The following is a 24,203-nucleotide window of genomic DNA, read 5'->3' on the forward strand; positions in this document are numbered from 1 at the left end:
CTGATCTTAAGGCTTAGAAAAGATCAGTGTAGGGCTGAATAACATATGTGGATTAGGTGCTAACATTAAGCTGAGTACTTATAGTCCCATATTGCTGCGTTGATGATGTTTGTATAGCTGTTTTGAGAACATAAGCTACAAAAGTTGCTATGTGCTAGGCCAAAGGCCATGGCGTCATAGCAAAGGCTATTTAGGGCTACTATTTGTGCTCTTATCAGATTTGTAGGTGCTGCAAGCTATCAATGGAATGTTGCAGCTGTGAGGGTTACTAGATTGATGATCTGCTACAACACTCTTATTGGTTGAGACTGTCATGAGAATTCAGGATTGCATCTCAGAACTGTCATCATTAGTAGAATGATGGTCTTGCTACTGCTGTCATAAAATCTCATGTATTTGTACTATCTATCTCTCTCTACTGAACTATTGAAAAACATAAAAGAAGATTTGATCAAAGGGTTTCCCCACACATTGTGGGGTTTGTCCCTGGCTCCCGCCATATCTTATGTCCTCTTGCCTTGGCTTGTCTTCTGCGATTTATATTTATGTTCTATCTGCAGTTTATCTTAATGCTGATGTGATTGCTAACTGTGAAAATTTAAATAAATTGCTCTAGCATAGAACATACCTAAAATTAACAAATTGTAGTTCAATAAAGCTATAGATGGGCAGGATACTTGAGGAGCCCACCTCTTGGATCATCACTTTGATATGGGAGCCCATGATTAGTAGTAGCGGGATGGAGGAGTTCTCAGTTGGTTCCATGGAGTGTTGATTCGACAGATGCAATAGCTAGTAGTGCCAGAACGTGAGCAACGCAGAGTAGAGAGGCAACAGTGTGTGGAGGCACAATGCGGTGGCTTCAGAGGACAATGTGGGTCTAGCAGCAGTTAGGATTTCAGCACCAAGGTGTATTCGTAGGATACTTATCCAGTTTTGGGTGTTTTCAGTTGCTTCTCTCAGCAACTGAGTTGCAGTATAGATGCAATGTTAGCAGTGACAGTGCTAGCAGCGTAGAAAATGCAGCATTTGAGAGGGGGTTATAGTACATATGTAGCATTGGCAGTGTCAAAGGCAGCAGTACAGTAGCAACAACAATGCAGTAGTTGGTAGGCAATGTGTCAAACATCAGTAGCGCAGAGGACGATGCTTCAGAATCAGAGCAGTATGCAGTATTAGTGTTTCGCTAGAGCACATACCTCGCTAAGAGGGAGTGTTGATTTGCGGTAGCATCGGATGTGCTCTAAGCCTTAAATTTTGCAGGGAAGCTTGGGCACATGCATTCCAAAGAACCCAGAAAGAATTTTGGGAAATTCCACCCAGAAGTGATTTTATTAAAATAATTAATATTTTTAATGGGGAGCCTAAGTATAAACTTAGGAAAATTAAAATATTAATGGGTATTAATCTAATCATGGGTGAAACTTCTAGAAAAAGCCATGGATCAAGCCAAAACGATTTGAGCCTTTGATTAATATTTAATTTAGGCCGTTGGTTGTCCAACAGGAAGATATAAGAAGGGGCTTGAGGGTCATTTGGAAATACACAAAGAGATCAAGGAAATCGATTTTCTGAAGTGGGAAGTTCTCATGAGGAAAAATTGATTGAAGAGATTTCTTGCAGCAGAGGGGCAGTGAGAATTCGAAAGAAGAAATTTCCGAAGAGTACGAGGTAGAGGGATGACAAAAAGACGTCCATAGGAAGGCTGACGCTGGCCCTCACAGTGTTGACGTAGAGGCAACACAATCCTTGAGGGGAAGTCGAGTTCCTGTTGAGGGAAGTCGAGTTTCAGTTGCTGAAAGCCAAGGTGAGTCCGAGAGGCAGAAGTTCGATTTTCTCAGCCAGGAGAGGATTCGGAAGAGGGGTAGCATAATACCCAAGAGGGGTGACGTAGAAACTGCTGGAAGTGATGCAGTTCTGCGCAGAAGCCACGTAGAGGGTGACACAGAGCCTCCAGTTCAGCTGGATCAGTCACTCATTCTCCCAGTGACAGGGTGAGATCATTTCACCAATCTTCTGTTTAGTATTCTCTCTGTATCAGATTGCTAGTTGAGCATCCTAGAATTGTACTCAAATTTTCTCTTGCATAATAATAACACCCTCAGAGCTTCTGCACCGGTTTTCCCGCATTGGGTTTTTCCGGGGACTTTTGTCCAAAAATAACGGTGTCCTATGAGTTTGTATTTCCTTGCTCAGTTTCTATGTTTCAGAATCATATTTAATTTGGTGTAGGCTGCTTCAGTAATTTACTTCAATGTTTCATGAAGAAATATGAAATAAGCTTGTAATGTAATTTACAATCTATGTTAAGTAGATTCAGTTGGTTGCAGTAGGATTCTTGAGATTGTTAGATCTAGGAATTTTCATACTTACCACTATAGAATGCACAGGTCTTCTGTCCTTCATGGATCTCAGAGACTTATACAAGTCAGGGAATAGCCTTATGGTCAATGGTAAACAATGCTAGACAATTACACCATCTCTTATGCCCAGGATTGCTATCAATTCTACAAGAGATCTCGTCTCCTATCTATGCAATGACAATGTCTAGAATGTAATTTTAGCTTCATACACAGGTATGGATTTTAATCTTATAGCGATTTTCTTTTTTTTTAGAATTTCTAAGCAATTATATGCATAAGACATTCTTCAATTCAAATATGCTCTATAATCATATGCTTTAGAAATATGGCATATGCTCGTAAATGATTCTTCAACAAACTCGATCTCGAATCCTCTTTAAGAGTGTGGATCTTCACATAATACTATTTCAAATCCCTTTTGATATACCCAAGAAAATATGACTCATGCTCAAATTTAATCCTTGTAGTGACACCTTCCTTTACAACTTTGGCAACCATACAATGACTTTTCTATGGGTCTCTGTCTAGGGTTTTAGTTATCACTTATACACAGAGAACACAAAAGATATAGAATTCAACACTAGAGATGAAAATTCGCTCTAAAAGAGATAGCAGACCTTGTAATTGACCTTCACTCCTATAACAGAGAATGCAGCTTCCTTAGGACTTCTTGTCAAGGCTCTCGTCCTTCACACTTGACTTTCATATGACCTTTCTCTGGTAAAGATGAATTTGCGGCCTAAATGCAGATATTAGGGCTAGAATGCAAGCCCATAAAAACTTCTATCTCCTTGCAAAAGGATGTGGCCTGAACAACTTTGCTTGACTTGCTGCTTCGCTTCACAAAAGAAACCTTTGGATGCCCTCGCTTTTGGAGAATATGCTTGTGGCCTAGTTACAAGAATTTAGGCTAGAAGGTGAGCACAAAAAACTTCGATCTGCTTTAGGAGGACAGAGATAGGATAGGACTAATAGATTAGCCCTTGAAATTTCTTAAATAGAGCTAGTAGGTCTTGCTCACTTTAGTACTGTGTATGGCAACTTTGTCTCTGCAAATAAGGCTTGAGACTATGCCTAGAAAAATGATCTTGATACCTTACCAAACTCGGTCTCATGAAAACAAACTTTTGGAAGTGAATTTGAGCCAACATGAAATTCCTCTCTACCCATTGTTCAAAGCCCTAGCTCTGATACCATGTTGAGAAATCTGAGGGCAAAATTATTAGGGCTTTAATTAAATTGATTTCTCTTACTGTTTGACAATTTCTTATGAAATTCAATTAGATGTTTTAGCATTACTGTTAGTTTTGTTCATCAAGACTATTGCCAAAATAGATGATCTCAATGTAAACACAAAAGACACCAGAAGTAGGCTCCAAGTCAGGGCAAAACCCAGAGATAATCTTTTCTTATAGAATCTATCCAATGAAGACTTCCAAGACCAACACCAAGCCAAAACCCAAGTGATGAGCTAGCCAACAACCCAAACAATATCCTTGCAAAAATTTCTCTTCCAGAAACCCTAGATCCTCAAAGGAACTTTCACGTGTGAGCCCAATAAACACAAATTTGTCTTCTTTCCTCTCCATAGAAAATTCGCTCTCCTTCTTGTCCTTGCATTGGATTAGATTGCCTCTTTATTCTCGTTGAATCAGAGAAGATGAATGATTTTTTGTGTCTTCAAATGATGTGAGCCTCTTTATATAGCCTTCACATGTCAGCGAATTAGCCTCTCTAGGCTGACCCATCACTTGGAGGCTTCTAGACTCCACAAAAATACATTAATAATTTTTCTTTCTTGTTACATGAGCCCTCCAAGGGCTAGTACATCATGACCTTGACCTTTTGACTTGTCAACAAGACTCCTAGAGCACTCAATGGGTGCTAGACCTGGGACCAGAAAAAGATGGGCAAGAAACCCATTTACAATAATAAAATTTTTCTTTTACAAATAGTTTCTTTTCTTTTTTCTTTTGACAAGTACATCAATAATTACATTTTCTTTTGACAAGTACATCATCAAGTCACGACACAGTATAATAAATGAAGACCGAACCTAGTTATATTTTCAACAGGACACAGGGTTGTCCACTTTTAGGCCATGATTAATCCACACTCCTTCACATTTAGGACTCTTATCAACTTGTTCTTTGTTTTTTTCAGCCCAAGGAAATTGACAAATGGGTGCATCTTCACAAGGACACTCAGCCCACAAATAGTATTTTCACGATTTCCTTCCATATCTTTATTGTTTCAGGGGTACTCATTACAAAATACAAAGAAAGACTAGCTATTTCCTATCATTTTTAGGATGATACCTAGGGTAAACCCTAGATTCTTTAGGGCACAAGGCTAGTTCAAAGACAGATTCAATACGTTACAACAATATTCTCGTTAAGGGCTCAACATGTCACTTGTCGGAATTGAACTTGGGTAGGGAGGATGACACTCCTCTCATCCACCTGAGTTAAACCTTATTGACCAATTTCATGTTACTGGTTTGTCATTTTTTTGTTCTTTTGTAGCTCCCATGCCACCTTTATCCACTTTTATAGTGAGACCTTATGCCCTTGAGGGTTAAAAGACGCTATCAACTTCTTCCAATATACTAGAATTGTCTGTAGACTTCAGGGTTTTATAACATAGACTAGTTTTTCTTATATGCAGTTTTTTAACATTATTGTACCTAGTGGTCCCATTGATCTATTTATGGTCCTTTGTTAGATATTGATCTTATCCTTTTTTTTTTCTTATTTGCTAGCAACCATTCTATTTCTTCCAAATCCATGTTGTGTTCTGTCTAAGATAGCCTCTCCATAGATGCATTATCTCATGACAATTTAGTGCACCTATAAGTGAAATGCTCTACTTATCTAGGTTTCGAGAAAACTTCCATGCAAAGATGACATTTTCAGTCATATAGGCTGCATATACTTTGGTTCCTTTCAAGGATCGAACCTCGATCTTCACTTCTTAAAGTAGAGTAAGGATAGTCCCTAATACCACCTTCTCACTAATGTGTTTTTTAGCACATGCCCTAGAATGGAGTTCAAATGCAAAGCCAAACTCGAATGAGGAAATGAAACATTAAAGTATACCATAATATTCCATTCCAAGCTCTTTCTATCTATGCATGCAATGTTCCTTCCAAAACTTTTTCCTCATGAATTGCCCTGTTAGGGATTTTTCCATTTAGGAAGTGATTTCTTCCATTCACATGTCCTCTCCAAATACTAGTCTCACGTTTTCCATTTTGGTTTTGATGCATTACTTATGTTTTCTCCATAGAAAACCTAGTTTTGCCTTGTTTTCCTTCTTCTTATCCTCTTCCTCTGTCTATATCACCTGATAACATGGCTACAAATTATTTTTTGTAGTGTTCTCTTTGTTATATTTTGGGTAGCTCAGAAGGTATTTCCGAGAGAGAACAAACCACCAAAAATAGTTTGTCAGGTGATTTACCCAAAAGTGGGGTCTTGGACCCTAAGTGTGGGTTTAGGACCAAAAGAGAAATATTTATTTATTCTAAGAGTCAAGAGGTTAAAACCCTAAGTTCTTGTGGTTTCCTAAATGACCCTAGAGAAAAGTATATAGGGAGCCTAAGCAAAGGCTCATGAGACATATCAATGAGAAGGACTTGATTGTGTGCAAAGACTCGAAGGATGTAGCCCTAGAGGAGCCAAGTCTAGAGGCTGAGTAGGGTTGGAAAAGAAGTCGAGGTCTATCCATGAAAGAGGCTAAGGGTTTCCGTTGTAGGGGCCGTGTATCTTTTTTCCAAGAGAAGGTGGATTTGTGGCTGAAAGCAAAGGTAGGGTGTAACAAAGATCAAGATCCTAGTTGCATCGTGTAAAGGCCTTTCTTGTAGCAAAAAGGGGCAAAAAGGTTCTAGCCGTAGATGATAAGAGACCTGATTCGAGGCAGTAGATGAAGGGTTGAGACCTACAAGACGCAAATATGTAGGCCAAAACCTAGATCAAGTGTCGAGGGTTGGAAAGAGGGGCTTGTTGGTTAAGTTTAGGACCTAAGAGACTACAGGGAGAAGGCCGAGTGTGTGGGAGGTATGCTAAGGGCTAGAATGAAGGGTTTGAAGGACAAATCCAAGGAGCTGCAACTCATAAGAAGAAGGTCAAGGTGTGAAGGATGGTAAAGGGATCATTCAAGAATGCAATGGAGCCCAAAAGTAAAGCCGAGGCTTGAACAATCTAAGAAAAGTCTACTCAGAGCCTAAATAGTGGTAGATTTGCGAAGGTCGAGGCCCAGACTTGAAGGCTGAACAAAGTGGGTGCAATCTAAGATTGGTAATGGTAGACTACAATGAAAACAAGGGCAAGGACAAAGTTCGGGAGGATCTGTTATGTGCCAAAGTCTTGTTGAGGAGCTTGCCAAAGAGGCATGTGATATTTCTAGCCTATGAGGTCTCTCAAAAGTCTGATTAGTGCTAGTTGTGGAAGACATTAATGGGTAGCAAGAGATCTATGGGTATGTTACCACTCAAACTAGCAGAGGTCCTAGGAGGGGATCCTTGAAGGGCAACAATGGAGCGATAGCCCACTGTCACCTCAGTTAAGTCTCCCTACTCTTTACAAACTTTCATCGATGGGAGGAGACTCGGTATAATAAGGATCACGAAAATGAATAGATCAATAATAGGATGAAAGGTGATCCTAGAAGCCTATTCACAAGAGAGGCTCAAATATATGGCTTGCTTGCTTTGGAAGCAAGATGAAAGGCTCTCTATGAAGGGCTTCGAAGAACTCTAAGAGCTAGGGTTTGAGTATATGACTGGTCAAGGAGATTCCTAGCTCCTAAAATCCTTGTGGAAACTTGGATTCCAAGTGGTCTTTGTGAAATTGGCTTCAATAAATTGTGGGACCACACGGGACCAAGTGGACCCAAAATTAGGTCAAGGGGATGGAATTGTTCTACCAAGGGTGTGCTTGACCTAATTAAGGGGAAGAAAAGGATTAAAGGGAATTTTTTCTTTAAATTTGATGCAATGATCGCTATGTGGTAACTAGCCTTGGGATACTAAGGGCATAATTCAGTCTCCAGGCTAGGGTTCAAGATATCTCAAGATCCAACCGTCAGAATGGCTTCAAAATTGGACGACACCTAGGAGACTCATTAGCGCAATAGAGGCCAAGAGATTTAATTTTTATTATGGGTGGTTTGCGAGAAATTTGATGCTCTATGATACTCGATGGGGTTAGACCTAGAAAAAGAGGAAGGTGAAGGGAAAATATGAACTTTAAAATGGTCACTAGAGGAGGACCAATGCTTTGTCCTTTGGGAGAGATGGAGTCATGGAATTTTTAGGGTTCAGATTGATTTCCACTTGTCAAGGATGCCTAAAAAGCAACTTCGCTATGCTTTAGGGCTTAATGGAAGCAACTTCAAGGTCATTTATTCTTCGTTTAGCAATATTTGGTGACTTATTAAGACAAATTCAACAAGATTGTCTCTAGGAACATTCATTCATTCAAACATGGCCCATACATGATGCAACACTATTTAGAGATGTAATTTCCACAATTTCGTTCCAAGAAAAGCATCAAATTAATCCTAGAATAGCGAAAATCCCAGCATCATGAATGTAGCAAGATAAATAACAAGAATATCATTATAACATTATTTACATATAAGAAGAATATATCCAATCACCAATATATGCCAATCATAAAAGCTCCAAGATAGAAGATTATCCAAACATCGAAATTCATCCATTCATCCCAAAAATCTCATCCTCAAAAGATAGTGAAAATATCACTAGTAGATATGATCCAATCCAAGTGATGATGATCCAAATGATTCATCTCACTGCTATTTATACACTTCCTAATGAATTTGATTTAGCTAATTAGGCCTAATTTAGCCCCTAGAATAAAATAATGTGCATAATAACAACTTTTGGTGACAAACCCACCAAATAACTCAATAATACATGAGTAAGCCTCTCAAGAGGGTCGAATGATCAATTGAGTGAGTTGTTTGGCCTTTGAGGAGGCTTAATGAAGTCCAAAGGGTGCCATAATGTAGGAATGGACTCGCATCATAGTGGGTGTGGGGGCACAAAGTCGCCCTTATGGGTCTACAAATGGATTTGAAATGCTTGTAGACCATTTGTAAGGGCTGCAATGATGACACAAGCCCTGCCTTTGTAGCAGGGAACATTGGACCCTGGAACATCTGGCGAGTGTATGGTGCATCTGTGGAGCCAACTGGGCATGGTGAACTAAGTGCATCATCCTCATCCAAAAGGTGGAATAAGAGCAGTCAACGAACACTGCTAGGGATCCATGAAGTCATCTCGGCTATGGTGGAGGTCCATTGCTCTCAACGCTCACCCTGCAAGTGCCAATGTGGCTCTCTGGAGAGCTAGGACCTCGTATAGGGAGATCAAGCCCCAAATGTGAATCCACCTACAATCCTACATAAGGTCCAATGTGTCCTCTTGCCCTCCAATGGAACAAATCATTAGAATAACCAAGTAAAAGAGATTACAAGTCATGGAACTAGTGGGGCACTTCATGGTGGCATGCCCTTCCATAACGGGCTTTGGCATGTATAAGTGTCTCCAAGCTCACTAGGGGGTTAGCCAAGGATCTTATTAGGTGGTTTCAACCTTTAAAGGGGGTGACATGTCCATGGTGCATCCTTCAAGTGGTAGGTGGCAAATGATATAATAATGGAATGGAGTGGGGATCAGGGGAAACATCTAGGCCACATGTCAAGGTGCAAGGGTAGCTATAACAAGGGAAGCCCACACTTGGGTGTATAAGTGTAGGAGGGAGCAAATCATGGTACATGGGTTTACCCCTGCCTTTGTTTTTCCACCCTTCTTCATATGTCTTTTGCCTTTTATTGATTTTTTCTTCGTAACTGCTTGGGGCTCTAAGGGATGGAGAGCATGATGTGTGAGATGTAGTAGTGAATACCCCCCTAAGGTGGGGCGGTTCATTGCCCACCAATGGTTGCGACAATCATGGGTTCCTTAATGATAGAGGGGGCTCATCTAGGGTCCATAGGAACTAGGGCGATGGCCATGGGTAAGGGGTAGAGCTCATGTTTGGCTTTTGCCCACGTGCTAAATTTGTATGTCCTGGCCATCTTTTGCATTTTGTGGTACATTTCTTGTTGAGAGTGGTCAAATTATGCTTTTACTTTTCTTTTTAGCTGCATCAACCTTCAGGGCATCATTCTAGGCCTGTCGCAAGGTGTGGACAAAGGGGAGGGAGGCTAACCCTATGTGGACCCAGATGGGAAAAGAGATGAATGGGGCTAATATGAGTGAAAGGGGAGTGATGTAGGTGGTATGGGAAGCAGGACCATGCAACCAAAATCGGTATGTCCCATGTAGTGCCAACCCAAAAGCCAAATGGTCAGTAAAGGATACCCCACGGGACTAGGATATAAGGTTAACAACGAAATTGGGCAATGGAGACAAGAATATAAGCCTAAACCAATCTTTCCGCACATTCCCCCCACCAATCCATGTCCAAAAGTGCCCATGAAAAGTAAGGAAAATTACTCAACTATACCAATGAAAAGCCATACGTTTGGGGTTAGAAGGCCCGCCTTCAAAAATGCATTCATGACAAGTGGTTGAGGGACCACATGGTTGCCTTAGGTGGCGGACAAAATGGCACATTGAGCTATCTGGTGGCTGCAAGGGGTTGCTAGCTGTCGATTGAGGACCATCTAGGAGAAAAGTTTTCTCCTGTATACACTACCCACAGGTGGTGGGTAACAGGGTAGAAAGGTTTAGCCTAGGTATAAGAATGTTGCCAGGAGAAGTTTAAAAGGATGTTGAGTTTGTCCTAAAGTCTCTTCACAAATGAAGTTGTGAAAATAGTGCATTACGAGGACTAGTATGCAAGAGGTTGATGGACAATATCTATTGTGACTAAGTTGATTGTTGGAGGGCTAATATACAGTGATCTGAAGGGCAAATCCACTGTCAGTAGCAAAGATATTATGGGATGATATGCAGTGCATTTGATGGATCAAGCCACTGTGAGTAGCTGTGTGTGACAGAGGGTAATGTGGACTGAAAGGGCTGAAGGAGAAGGGATTCTCCAACAAGTAAGTGAGATTGTGAATATTGTAGATCTGAAGCAACATATCACAAGCCCTATGTTTGTGTATACTATGCATACTAGCAGTACTAGTGATCGAAGGCCATGATCCTAGGTACGGGAGCCACATGATTCTTTTATTGATGGTTTAATAAAATAATCGAGCTTTGGGCTCAAATCTTAGTGTACTAAATTGATTTCATTGCTATCGATTTCCATTCTGCAAAGCGTTAGAAATTTGTGGGTTCCTAGTGTGTTTGTGTGCGTGATTAGCCTTAGATCAGATCTAGGGCCTAAGGAAAATTCAACATGGTGTTAGAGCCACTTTGAAGAGCACAAGAATCAGAGTGTGCATAGGAAGCATAGTGTTCTAGTGAAGGTTGTGTAAACTAAGAGCGAGTCTAGCTTCAGAGGGAGGACAATCTGCAAAGTATTGTTAACTACCCTATGTAATCTTCAAGCTCTATTGAGATAAAGGAGTTTTCAACCCATGCAAGGACAATCAAGAGCATTGAGAGAACATTCATGGTGGTGCAAGGGAAGTCATAGATCTTGTGGGGATAGGCATGGATCACACTAGAAAATTCATGTTGCATGCGAGAACATTCATGCACCATGCAAGACAAATCTTGGCCAAGTACAAAGAAGTCTTAGCAAATACGAGGACAGATATGGATACACAAGAAAAGACATTACTCATGCGAGGATGGTCATGAGCATGCAACGAAAGTCATGGAGTTGGAAGAGTGAAGGAAATACTTTCCTCACTAAGAGGGAGAATTATATTTTGGGTAGCTTGGAAGGTATTTCTGAGAGAGGACAACCCACCAAAAAGTAGTTTGTTGGGCGATTTACCCAAAAGTGTGGTTTTGGACCCAAAGTGTGGGTTTAGGACCAAAAGAGAAATAATTAATTATTCTAAGGGTCAAGAGGTTAAAACCCTAAGTTTTAGTGGTTTCCTAAATAACCCTAGAGAAAATTCTATAAGGAGCATAAGGAGAGGCTTATGGGACATATCAATGAGAAGGACTTCATTGTGCGTGAAGGTTAGAAGGATGTAGCCCTAGAGGAGCCAAGTCTAGAGGCTGAGTAGAGCTGGAAAATAAGCCAAGGGTTTATGTTGTAGGAATCTTGTATCTTCTATGCAAGGGAAGGTGGATCCGTGGCTGAAAGCAAAGGTAGGTCGTAATAGAGATTAAGATCCTAGCCGCAATCTATAAAGGGTTTGTCTTGTAGTAGAAAGGGGCAAAAAGGGTGTGGCCGTGGATGAAAAGATTCTTGACTTGAGATAGTAATGAGGGGTTGAGACTTGCAAGACGCAAATTTGTAGGCTGAGACATAGATTAGGCGCTGAGGGCTGGAAAGAGGGGTTTGTTGGTTAAGCTGAGGACTTAAGGGACTACAGGGAGAAGGTCGAGTGTGGGGAGGTCTGCTAAGAGGGTTGGAATGAAGGGTTTGAAGGACAAATCTAAGGAGCCACGATTGGTAAGAATAGGGCTAAGGTGTGAAGGGTAGTAAAGGGCTTGTTCAGGAATACAATGGAGCCCAAAAGTAAGGCCGAGGTCTGAACAATCCAAGAAATGTCTACTTGTAGTGTCGAGGCCCATACTTGTAGGTCGAACAAAGTGGGTGCAATCCAAGAGTGGTAAAGGTGGATTTCAGTGATAACAAGGGCAAGGACAAAGTTCGTTGAGATTTGTAATGTGCCAAATTATTATTGAGGAGCCTGCTAAAAAGACCTGTGAGATTGCTAGCCTATGAGGTCTCTCAAAAGTCTGATTAGTGCTAGCTATGGAAGACATTAATGGGTAGCAAGAGATCTATGGGAAGAAGGGTTTAGACCAGGTCTAAGAATGCTACCAGGAGAAGTTTAGAAGGATGTTAAGCTTGTCTTGAAGTCTGTTCACAAATGAAGTTGTGAACAGAGTGCATTTCGAGGGTTAGTATGCAGTGGGTTGACAGACAATATCTATTGTGAGTAAGGTGATTGTTGGAGGGCTAATATACAGTGATTTGAAAGGTAGATCCACTGTGAGTAGCAGAGATATTATGGGATGATATGCAATGCATTTGATGGATCAAGCCATGGACTGAAAGGGCTAAAGAAAAATGGCTTCTCTAGCAAGTCAGACTGTTTGTCCTTGTATGTTTTGTGGGCATATTGTAGATATGAAGCAATAGATCGCAAGCCCTATGTTTTTTTATACTATATATACTAGCTGTACTAGTGATCAATGGCCATGATTCCTGGTACGAGAGCCCCATGATTCTTTTATTGATGGATTAATAAAATATTCAAGCTTTGGGCTCAAATCTATGTTTACTAAATTGATTTCATTGTTGAAGATTTCTGTTGTGCAAAGTGCTATAAAGTCGTGGGTTCCTAGTGTGTTAGTGTGTGTGATTAGCCTTGTAGGGCCTAAGGAAAATTCAACAATCTTCCCCCTTGTATTAATGTTAGTAATGAGCTCCATTCCTTAAACCTAGTAGAATTGATGTTTATCATAATATGTTGTCCTCCTATTTTTGTAGACTTAAAGTATCTCTTTTTCCTCCTTTGGTATCTTTTGATATATTTGCTCCCCTTCATTGGAAATTAATGAACACATCTGCAGGGTACTCAAAGATATTTTCTTTAAGGTTTTGGATTTGTCTTAAAGCTCTCCTTCACATTCTCTTACCTCCTTGATATAGGCCTTAAATCCTCTCTAACTTTCTAAAGGTTCATCCCTAGTGTTGAAGATGGACTTGAGGAAGACATCTTTCCCCTCCTCTAAATAGTCCACTAGTCATTCCTAAATTGCATCCTCCCCTTTTGATAATATGATGCACTCTATGTTAATATTTTTCGTGAGATTTTTGGTGTATTTCAAAGATTTCTCATACGATTTTCTGGTTTTGTTTTTGTTTAGTGGGTGAGGAAATTAGTGCAGACTCAAAGAGCTTAATCGATGTAGATTTTGTAAGTGAAGGCTAAAGATAAGGTATGTATGGTTAATTTATCTCATTCTATTCTACATAATTCTCTCTGCCATTGACAACATCCTAGAAACCATACCAAGACTTGTGAAGCCCTAGTAAAGTAAAACTAAGGTCTTGCTCAGGTACAGTGACACCCACACCACCTAGCTCATCTTGAAGCTGAGTGAACTTCAAAAGATATGTGACAATGGGCTCTTCTTGTCTCATTCGGATACTCCTTAGCTTCTCCTTAAGAGCAAGCTTCTTGGCATCACTAGTACTTTGATATAGATATAAAATAGTTTCGAACATCTCAAAGGTTGTCTTCTTCTCATGGATATGAGGAACTATATTATCTTTAACCTCTTCTAGAATAATCCTTTTGGTCTTGATATCATTCTTAGTATGTTGGGTCAATTATTGGGCTTCTTGTAGTGGTAGTATATTGTTCTTGACGAAGTCTCCCACCCATTATCCTTCAATACTATCATGATCCCCCCTTTTCAAGAGACGAAGTTAGAGGCTCCCTCTAAATAGTGGTCTGGTCTAAATCCCTGGAACACCATCCTTCTTACCAAGAGAGATGTCCTTCACAATCTAGTGCTAACCTTCTTAATTGATCTGCGATGGTGACAAAATGATCTTGGTGGATGTCTTTATACAAATCTCTACTCTGATACCATGTAGAATTTCCATGAAATCCTGCAACTGCTATGATGACAAATTTGAAACTAATTTTGTTGCACGAAGACACAAGATTTCTCTATGATAGATAAGCAATGGAATAAAAGAATCACAAAGATAAAGAACATGTTGAAATTTGGTACCGGAGGACAGGTGGTTCCCTAAGGCTTTGATCTTTGGCCTAGGGAAAAAAGTGTCCAAAAGAATTTAATTTTTCTCCTAAAGTAACTTTATAATTTTTATAAAGTTAAATCTAATTTGAAAGTGACTTTAAGTGATAAAGTTACTAAGTCTAATTTTAAAGTGACTTTATAAAGTCAATGAAAAATTAGAAAGGAAAAGTGACTTTGGAAATAAATGACTAAGTGGGTCTTTATTAAAGTGGGGTGAATTAAAAAATAGAAAGTGAGATTTAAATGAGCATTTAATCTCAGCCATTGATCTAAATCTATTTCAGCCATTGGATTTAGGGATCACCCAAAAGTCATTTAGGGTTGGGTTAAGGGAGGAAAAGGAGGAAAAGATCATTCATTCTTTCATGAGCAGATTGGGAGAAGGAGAGCAAGAGAGCAAAGGAGATTTCTGGACAAGGAGGAGAAAGAGGCAGCAGTTTGGCACACATACCAAGGCAGCACTTCAGCAAATCCGTACAGCTCAAAGAACAAGTAGAAAAATGCAGATTTAGTGAGCAAAACAGTGAAAAAATTGATTTTCAGCACGAATATCGAGGAGGCAATTTTCTGCACGAATTCGAGGTCTGTCCGTACAAGTCCGTACGGCCGTCCGTACGGTCCGTACATCAGTACGGTCCGTACAGCTCGTACAGCCATTTTCCAGATTGTCTGTTAGCTGAAAAACAGATAAGTTTGCTTGCTGGAAAAATTTATGTTTTGCTGATTTTTGCTGAAAAATTTTCTCTTTGTAAAAGGCATTTTCCAGAAATAAAGAAGAGCTCTCAAACTGGTTTTCCCCAAGAGTTGTAGGGGGTTTTTCCAGGGTCAAGTTGACCAAAAATCACTGAGTTTAAATGTGTTTTAATGGCTGTTTTTAATTGCTGATTTTTATTTCTGCAATTTCCAGCACTCTGAAAAATTTCCAGAATTTGTGTTTTCAACAATATTTATTTTTTCAGTCTGTTAAATGTATGGCTATGGGAATGGGCATTTAACTAAATGAGAGAAATAAGGTGAAACTGAAAACCGGGGTGGGAAAACAGAAAATTTTACATGGTATCAGAGCTTGAGTGCTGAAGGGCAGTTTGGGACAGCAAAAGGAAAAAATACAGCCGCTGATTTTTTCACTCAGAAAATTCCAGCAAGCTGATTTTTCATAAACAACAGTTTTATCTTTACCACAGCAGTGCTATTTTTCAGTTTTAGGACAGCAAGATGTCATTGGGATTGAGGGTGGAGGATAGGTTGGATGGGCATACAAATTACAGCGTTTAGAAGGAGAGAATGCAGAGTATCTTTGAGGAGGCAGAAGTCTGGGATATCATGGTGCATACAGCACAACACCCTGTTGTTGTGCCTACTGATGCTACTCAGTTGACCGCTTATAATAAAAAGAACAACAAGGGTAAGAGGCTGATTTTAGACGGAATCAAAGACCATTGCATTCCTCATGTGAGAGGAAAGAGCAATGCCCATGAGATGTGGACAACATTGTCCAATCTCTACCAGAGTACCAATGAGAACCGGAAGATGGTCCTAAAAGAGAAGCTGAAGAACATTAAGATGGGGAATGATAGTGCAGCTGGATATCTCACAAAGATTACCAATGTGAGAGATGAGTTGGCAGCGATTGGAGAGGCCATTCCATCCACTGAGTTGGTGCGTATTGCAGTGAATGGCCTCCCCCGTTCATGGTTGAACTTTGCTGATGGGGTTTGTGCACGTGAGACCCTTCCCACGTGGGAGAGGTTTTGGGATGATTGTATTCAGACAGAGATCAGGAAAGGACAGCTTGGGGCAGCCAAGCCAGTTGAGCAGGATGAGGACGTAGCACTGGTGGCTGGAGGCAAGAAAGGCAAAGGGAAGAAGCAGGCTTCCACAAGCGGTGGTGGAGGAAAAGGCAAAGGTAAAGGTAAACAGGGTAACTCACAGAAGGACTATTCCAAAGTGAAGTGTTGGAATTGTCAGAAGATGGGACACTATGCAGTTGTGTGTCTGGAGAAGAAGAAGAAGAAGGGGAAGAACCAGGATGTGGCAGCTTCAGCTGAGATTGAGGACTTTGCAGGTCGTTTTGACCGGGAGTTTGCGTTCATTACATGTGAGTCCTCTAGTGCAGGATCACCTGCCACACAGGTTCAGAGGGAGCATGCTTTTCCCTCGATTAGCGGAGCATCTACAGGTATCTGGTATGTGGACAGTGGGGCTTCACGCCACATGACAGGAGTCCGGGAGTACTTCTCAGAGCTTTCAGAGAGTGGCACTGATATTGAGGTAGTACTCGGTGATGACAGAGTTGTTAGAGCAGTCGGGGTGGGTACACTGACATTTCAGAGGGAGTCCAGACCTCCCTTGAAAGTGTCAGATGTTCTTTATGTGCCAGGGATGAGGAAGAACCTCATATCCGTCTCAGCTTTGGAGGACAGAGGATATGAGGTACTGTTCAGGGGAGGACAGGTGTTGATGTATCCCAGGGGCACTCCAGCTGATTCAGCTAGAGTGATAGGTGTACGCCATGCAAAGGTGTACAAGTTTGCATTCCAGCCCCTTTTGGCATTGAGCAGTAGTACCGACAGCAGAGCTAGCAGTTCTGAGCTGTGTGAGATTTGGCACCGCAGGATGGGGCACATGTATCATGGAGCCTTGAGGACATTGCGGGAGATCACTATAGGTGTGCCAGATTTCAGTACTGATCACTTTGATACTTGCAGAGGTTGTGCGATGGGCAAGTTTGCCAAATCCCCTTTTCCCAGCAGTGACAACAGAGCGACGGGGATACTTGATTTGATTCATTCCGATGTGAGCGGTCGGATGTCTCATGTTTCCTTGAGTGGATATGAGTACTATGTGTTATTCATTGATGATCACTCCAGGAGGACCTGGATTTATTTTTTGAAGACTAAAAGTGAGGTCTTCAAGCGGTTTCAGGAGTTCAGAGCTCTTGTGGAGACTCAAACAGGTCGATAGATCAAGTCCTTGAGGTCGGACAATGGAGGAGAGTACACCCTTGGAGTGTTTGTTGACTATTGTGCGGAGGTAGGCATTAGGAGGGAGTTCACTGTTCCTTACAACCCCCAGCAGAACGGAGTTGCAGAGAGGAAGAACAGATCCATCATAGGGGCTGTTAAAGCCATGTTACATGATCAGGGGTTGTCATTGTTCTTGTGGGCAGAGGCCTGCAACACAGCTGTTTACTTGCAGAACAGGAGTCCGCATCGTGCCTTGGGGCACATGACTCCGGAGGAGGCTTTCTCTGGGAAGAAGCCTGATCTTGGTCATCTTCATATCTTTGGATGCATTACATACTCCTATATACCCAAGGAGAAGAGGACCAAACTAGAGCCCACCGCAGAGAAGGGTATCTTTGTGGGCTACAGTGAGACCTCAAAGGCCTTTCGGATTTACATTCCTACACAGAGGAGAGTTGTTGTCAGACGGGATGTGAAGTTCGAGGAGGACAGGGCCTTTAGGAGGTCACGGGAGTTAGAGTATCTGGATCAGCCAGACCCTCAGCAGCAGTTGAGTCAGTCGCAGGGATCCAGTGGGCAGGGATCAGGAGGATCCGGAGGTACATATATGAGGATGTCAGGTCCATCAGTGAGCAGTGGCTCGCCGAGCCAGAGGGGTGGTGCTCCGGGCAGCATGCAGAGCAGTTCACAGAGCAGTTCACTAGGGAGTCCACTGATGGACAGTTCACGCGGTACCTCAGCTTCTACAGGTTCAGGTGCAGGCAGGAGGACAGCAGACAGACAGTCAGGAGTTCAGGCTACTGATGGTGATGAGGAGGAGGAGTTTCATTCTCCTATGGGAGAAGCATGCTCAGGGAAGAGGAAGCCCAAGTGGCTTCAGGACACCTTGAGAGATGCCACATCTGTTGCTGAGCCGAAGAGGCCGGTCAGAGAGAGTAGACCACATGAGAGGTTTTGTAGTTATATGGCGATGGTTACCAGCATCCTTGACTCTGAGCCTTCTAGCTATGAGGAGGCAGCTAGCCAGCAGGTCTGGAGAGAGGCCATGCAGGAGGAGTATTCTTCTATCATGAAGAATGATGTTTGGGAGGTGGTGCCGAGGCCTGAGGGCAAATCCGTGGTTACTTCCAGATGGCTTTACAAGGTAAAGCATGATGCAGATGGCAGCATTGAGAAATTCAAAGCGAGGTTTGTGGCTAGAGGGTTCTCCCAGGTAGAGGGAGTTGATTATGAGGAGACCTTCGCTCCCGTGGCTCGATATACTTCGATCCGCTCCATTATATCGATAGCAGCAGAGATGGGTTGGAAGATCCACCAGATGGATGTGAAGACTGCATTTCTCAATGGCTTCATACAGGAGGAGGTGTACATTGAGCAGCCACAGGGCTTTGAGGTGCATGGGAAGGAGTCCCATGTGTGCAGATTGAAGAAGGCCCTTTATGGCCTAAAGCAAGCTCCCAGAGCTTGGTACTCCAGGATAGATGCATACTTGCAGGGGATGGGTTTCACAAAGAGTGAGGCAGATCCGAACCTTTACTTTATTGTGATTGGTGAGGAGCCTCTCATTCTGGTGCTGTATGTGGATGACTTGATCATTACAGGTGAAGAGAGACTCATAGAGCACTGCAAGAGAGATCTTGCGGCGGAGTTTGAGATGAAGGACATCGGCTTGATGCATTACTTTTTGGGTTTGGAGGTGTGGCCGGAGGAGGGGCATTTCTTCTTGGGGCAGGGGAAGTATATTGTGGACATCCTTAGCAGATTCCACATGGAGGATTGTAGACCCATGTCGACACCGATGATCACCAACTGGAAGAAGCTTCATGCTTCAGATTCCGAGTTGGTGGATCCCACATTGTACAGGCAGCTGATTGGTTCCTTGATGTATTTGGTCAACACTAGACCAGATATCTGTTTTGCAGTCAACACGATGAGTCAGTTTATGTGTGAGCCTAGGAAGGTTCACTGGGTGGCTGCAAAACACATTTTGCGGTACTTGCAGGGGACAGTGGATTATGGTCTGGACTACAGGCAGGGAGATGGAGTGAGATTGGCAGGATACACTGATTCTGATTGGGCAGGTTGTGCTTCTGATAGGAAGAGCACTTCAGGGTGTTGTTTTGGGTTGGGTTCAGCAGTAGTGTCATGGTTCAGCCGGAAGCAGCAGTCAGTAGCACTGAGTTCAGCGGAAGCAGAGTATATGGCAGCCAGTCTAGCTAGTTGTGAGGCCATCTGGCTTCGCAAGATGTTGTTTGGCTTATTTGGTCAGCCGTTGAGACCTTCAGTGATTTACTGTGATAATCAGAGTTGCATTAAACTCACGGAGAATCCAGTATTTCATGACAGGTCAAAGCATATCGGGATCAGATATCATTTCATCAGAGACTATGTTCAGAAGGGAGCTGTGAAGCTTGAGTATATTTCCACTGATGAGCAGATTGCAGATATTCTTACCAAAGCCTTACCACGGGGCAAGCATGTCTACTTCAGAGACAAGATGGGTGTGGTGAGGAACACCTTCCTCGGTAAGAGGGAGTGTTGAAATTTGGTACCGGAGGACAGGTGGTTCCCTAAGGCTTTGATCTTTGGCCTAGGGAAAAGTGTCCAAAAGAATTTAATTTTTCTCCTAAAGTAACTTTATAATTTTTATAAAGTTAAATCTAATTTGAAAGTGACTTTAAGTGATAAAGTTACTAAGTCTAATTTTAAAGTGACTTTATAAAGTCAATGAAAAATTAGAAAGGAAAAGTGACTTTGGAAATAAATGACTAAGTGGGTCTTTATTAAAGTGGGGTGAATTAAAAAATAGAAAGTGAGATTTAAATGAGCATTTAATCTCAGCCATTGATCTAAATCTATTTCAGCCATTGGATTTAGGGATCACCCAAAAGTCATTTAGGGTTGGGTTAAGGGAGGAAAAGGAGGAAAAGATCATTCATTCTTTCATGAGCAGATTGGGAGAAGGAGAGCAAGAGAGCAAAGGAGATTTCTGGACAAGGAGGAGAAAGAGGCAGCAGTTTGGCACACATACCAAGGCAGCACTTCAGCAAATCCATACAGCTCAAAGCACAAGCAGAAAAATGCAGATTTAGTGAGCAAAACAGTGAAAAAATTGATTTTTAGCACGAATATCAAGGAGGAGATTTTCTGCACGAATTTCGAGGTCTGTCCGTACAAGTCCGTACGGTCGTCTGTACAGTGCGCACGGTCCGTACATCCGTACGTTCGTACAGTCCGTACATCCGTACGGTCCGTACAGCTCGTACAACCATTTTCCAGATTGTCTGTTAGCTGAAAAACAGATAAGTTTGCTTGCTGGAAAAATTTCTGTAAAAGGCATTTTCCAGAAATAAAGAAGAGCTCTCAAACTGGTTTTCCCCAAGAGTTGTAGGGGGTTTTTCTAGGGTTAAGTTGACCAAAAATCACTGAGTTTAAATGTGTTTTAATCACTGTTTTTAATTGCTGATTTTTATTTCTGAAATTTCCAGCACTCTGAAAAATTTCCAGAATTTGTGTTTTCAGCAATATTTATTTTTTCAGTCTGTTAAATGTATGGCTATGGGAATGGGCATTTAACTAAATGGGAGAAATAAGGTGAAACTGAAAACCGGGGTGGGAAAACAGAAAATTTTACAGAACATAGCCACACAATAACACAATATTTTTCTAGGGAACCCAACTCAGAAAATCCTCTCCTTGCAAATAGATTTTATTGAAAATAATTGAGGAAACATAATTGTTTACAAGCCAAACTGTTTCAACAGAAATCAAAGCTGCTCTCACTGTTAATACTTAGCTTCAAACCTCCCTGCAAGAACTCAACGCAACTCCTATTTCCTAGTGCAAATCTGAGCCCCTATTTCTTAGCAATTTCTCCCTAAATCTTAGCTCACATCACAAGGAAAATTATCTCTCATGAACTACACATAGGTTGCTCCTTACATGCTCTGCTAGCAATAACTCTTTCTCACACAAACTTGTGCTCAACAATAATGGTTCAATGATGTGCCTTCGACCTCCTTTTAAGCTTTTCGACTCATGCTAAATTTGGCAAGTTAATTTTAAGAACTCAACCTTGTGATTGATTTGTTAATTGAGTTGAACCGACTCTTCTAACTCGTCCTAACCTCAATTAGACACTGAGGTTGTCACTCGTTCTTTTAGAAATGTAAACTAACAGTTGGAGACAAAAAAAACGAAGCCTCCAAATTTTGCGCATGAGTTAATTGCTCCATGACTTGTCCTTGTACTCGTGCATGCTAAAGAAGGATTGATTGAGGTCTTTCTTGACTAAGGCATAAATAAAGAAGACCTCTCTTGCTTCTATTTTAAACATATTTCTCATCAGATTTTTGGTCTCTTTTACTTTAATTTATTCCGTGCAGGGTGTTCTTTGTTCGCATGTGGATGCATTTTGGGGTTGCAAAGTAGAGTTTGTCTCTATTTGTTCGTTTTTTGTCTTTTCTTTTGTTTTTAGCTATTGTTGTTTGTATCTTTCGCTATTGTTGCTGTTGGTTTTGTTTTCTTTGTTTTTAAATTTTTGAATATTTTTTATTTCTTTTAATCTAAACATTTGTGAGCATGACTAATTTGCTTAAATTTAGATGTGATGTGATGTATTGTAGGTCTATGAAGATGGAAGATTTTGATGAGACTCTTGAAATATCTTTGTGAGAGAGATGTGGGCCAGTGCAACATAGGTAAGATAGATGGCGAGGTCTTATTTGGTGGAAATCCCATGGAACTGTTCTCATTTCAAATAAAAAATTCGCCTCCCTTGGCTATTTAGGGTTTTTGATTTTGGTCTTTGAATAAAATGTAATCAATTTTGCATAATATTTTTGTGTCTTTTCAAGATTTCTCATAAGATATTTTATCTTTATTTAATATTTTATGGTTTGATTTTTGTTTAGTTTAGTGGGTGGGAGATTAATGTAGGTCCTAATGGTCGATGATTTTATAGATGTATTGGGTAAAGGTGAATGTTGTGGTGTATCTATGGTTGCATACATGTGTTTGTTTAAATTAGAAGCATTTTACATTATTGGTCATTTGTTTAATTATGAGTGCAATGCAATGTAGGTAAAAGAATGCAGAAGATCACCAATGAAACTACTGAAATATCTTCATTGAGAGAGACATTATAGTGGAGTGCAGATACAAATGTGGAGGTAAGTTTTCTCTTGGTTCAAAATCCGTTCATAATCTTCTACAAAATCTTCTTGCTGCAAATGCTATAGTAATTTTCCCTCTTTACTGATTTAGGGTTTATGATTTTTTGTGTTTGAATAAGATATACCTTTTGGTGCATAAGATTATTCATAAGATATTTGGTCTCTGTTTAAAATTTTTGATAACATATTTTTATCTTTATTTCATATTTCTCAAAATATTGTGTATTTAATATTTTTTCATAATATTTTAGTGTCTCTATTTAACACTGAGTTTTTTTTATGTGCAGGGTTTCCTTGGTTGGCCATGGACACTTTTTGGGGTTCTAAAGCATACTCTTATTTGTCCTTTTATGCTTTTTCTTGTTATTTTTGTTTTTTGTTTTAATTGTTGGTCATATTTTTTGCTATTGCTTTTTTAATTTTTAGTTTTTTAATTGTTGTGGCTCTTATATCTTTGAATTTATGAGCATGGCCATGCTAATTTGTGGTTTAGTATTTTGTTTTGCTTGTGCATTTTGATTTATTTTGCTTCTTTTTTTGATTCAATGGGTGGAGAGATCTAGAAATACCTTAAGAACGCATAATGTGGGTGTAAGGTTGATGTGGAGTCCACAAGTGTAGTGGGTAAAGGTGAAGAGGTATGTAATTGGGGAATTTACTTGTTTATGGGCAAAGGCAAAAAGGGTATGTGTAAGGGGAATTTACTTGTTTGCTACTGTATAATTATGTCATTTCATGCCCATTTTAATTTAACTGTTTTGTTGCTTCATCCTTATATCATGTGTTTGTTGAAATTTAAATGCAATGCTGAGTAAGAAAGGTGAATGAACACTAATGATACTATTGAATATCTTTGTGTGAGAGATGCATAAAGAACTTTAGCAAAATTAAAAGTAAAGGTAGAGGGTAAGTTATTTTTTGGTGGAAGGCTTATGTAACATGTATGTTCTACTATAAAGTCCTCCTAGTTCTTGGTTCATATACCATGGTTCTCCACCCTTCTTACCAATTTGGGGTTTTTATTTTTTTGTAGCATAAGATGTATTTTTGTTTAAATTATATGAGCCTCACACATCTTCTATTTATACATTTTAGAAGGTTCAACGAATAGACATGTCTCTTGGTACATTCACACCAAGCCTACATGACATATGTGCAAAAAATTCATTTGTCAACATAAAAAATTCAGAACTCATCAAGGGCATCTCGGAATTTGATGATTCTCAAAGCGTTGGATTTTCCTCGCCGTCCTCTATCATTTCCATCCATCTCATGTCCAAAATGCTCCATGGTTTTGGCCCAAACATCGATGGGTGCAAAACCCCAAGCTTGGGTTCCAGCACACAAATGACTTTGTGGTGCTCTAATTTCCAAACCCCGAACCCTAGGGCTTGGAGGAGCTCCCAAGCTAATAAAAAATCAACAATTGAGGGTTCAAAGATGCTTTCAACTTCTTCCAATATACCAGAATTGTCTGTAGACTTCAGGGCTTTTATAACATAGACTAGTTTTTCTTATATGATTTTTTTTGACATTATTGTACCTCGTAGTCCCATTGACCTATTTATGGTCCCTTGTTAGACATTGATTTTATCTTATTTGTTAGCAACCATTCTATTTCTTCCAAATCCAAGCTGTTTTTTGTCTAAGGTTGCTTCTCCATAGATGCATTATCTCACAACAATTTAGTGCACCTAAGTGAAATGCTCTTGTTATCTAGGTTGTAGGGTTGATGTGGGTGTAGGGTTGATGTGGAGTCCACAAGTGTAGTGGGTAAAGGTGAAGAGGTATGTAATTGGGGAATTTA

Source organism: Pinus tabuliformis, chromosome 7 (genome assembly GCF_031772625.1).
Source record: "Pinus tabuliformis cultivar Carrire ecotype Pingquan chromosome 7, CPIR1, whole genome shotgun sequence".
Taxonomy (NCBI): domain Eukaryota; kingdom Viridiplantae; phylum Streptophyta; class Pinopsida; order Pinales; family Pinaceae; genus Pinus; species Pinus tabuliformis.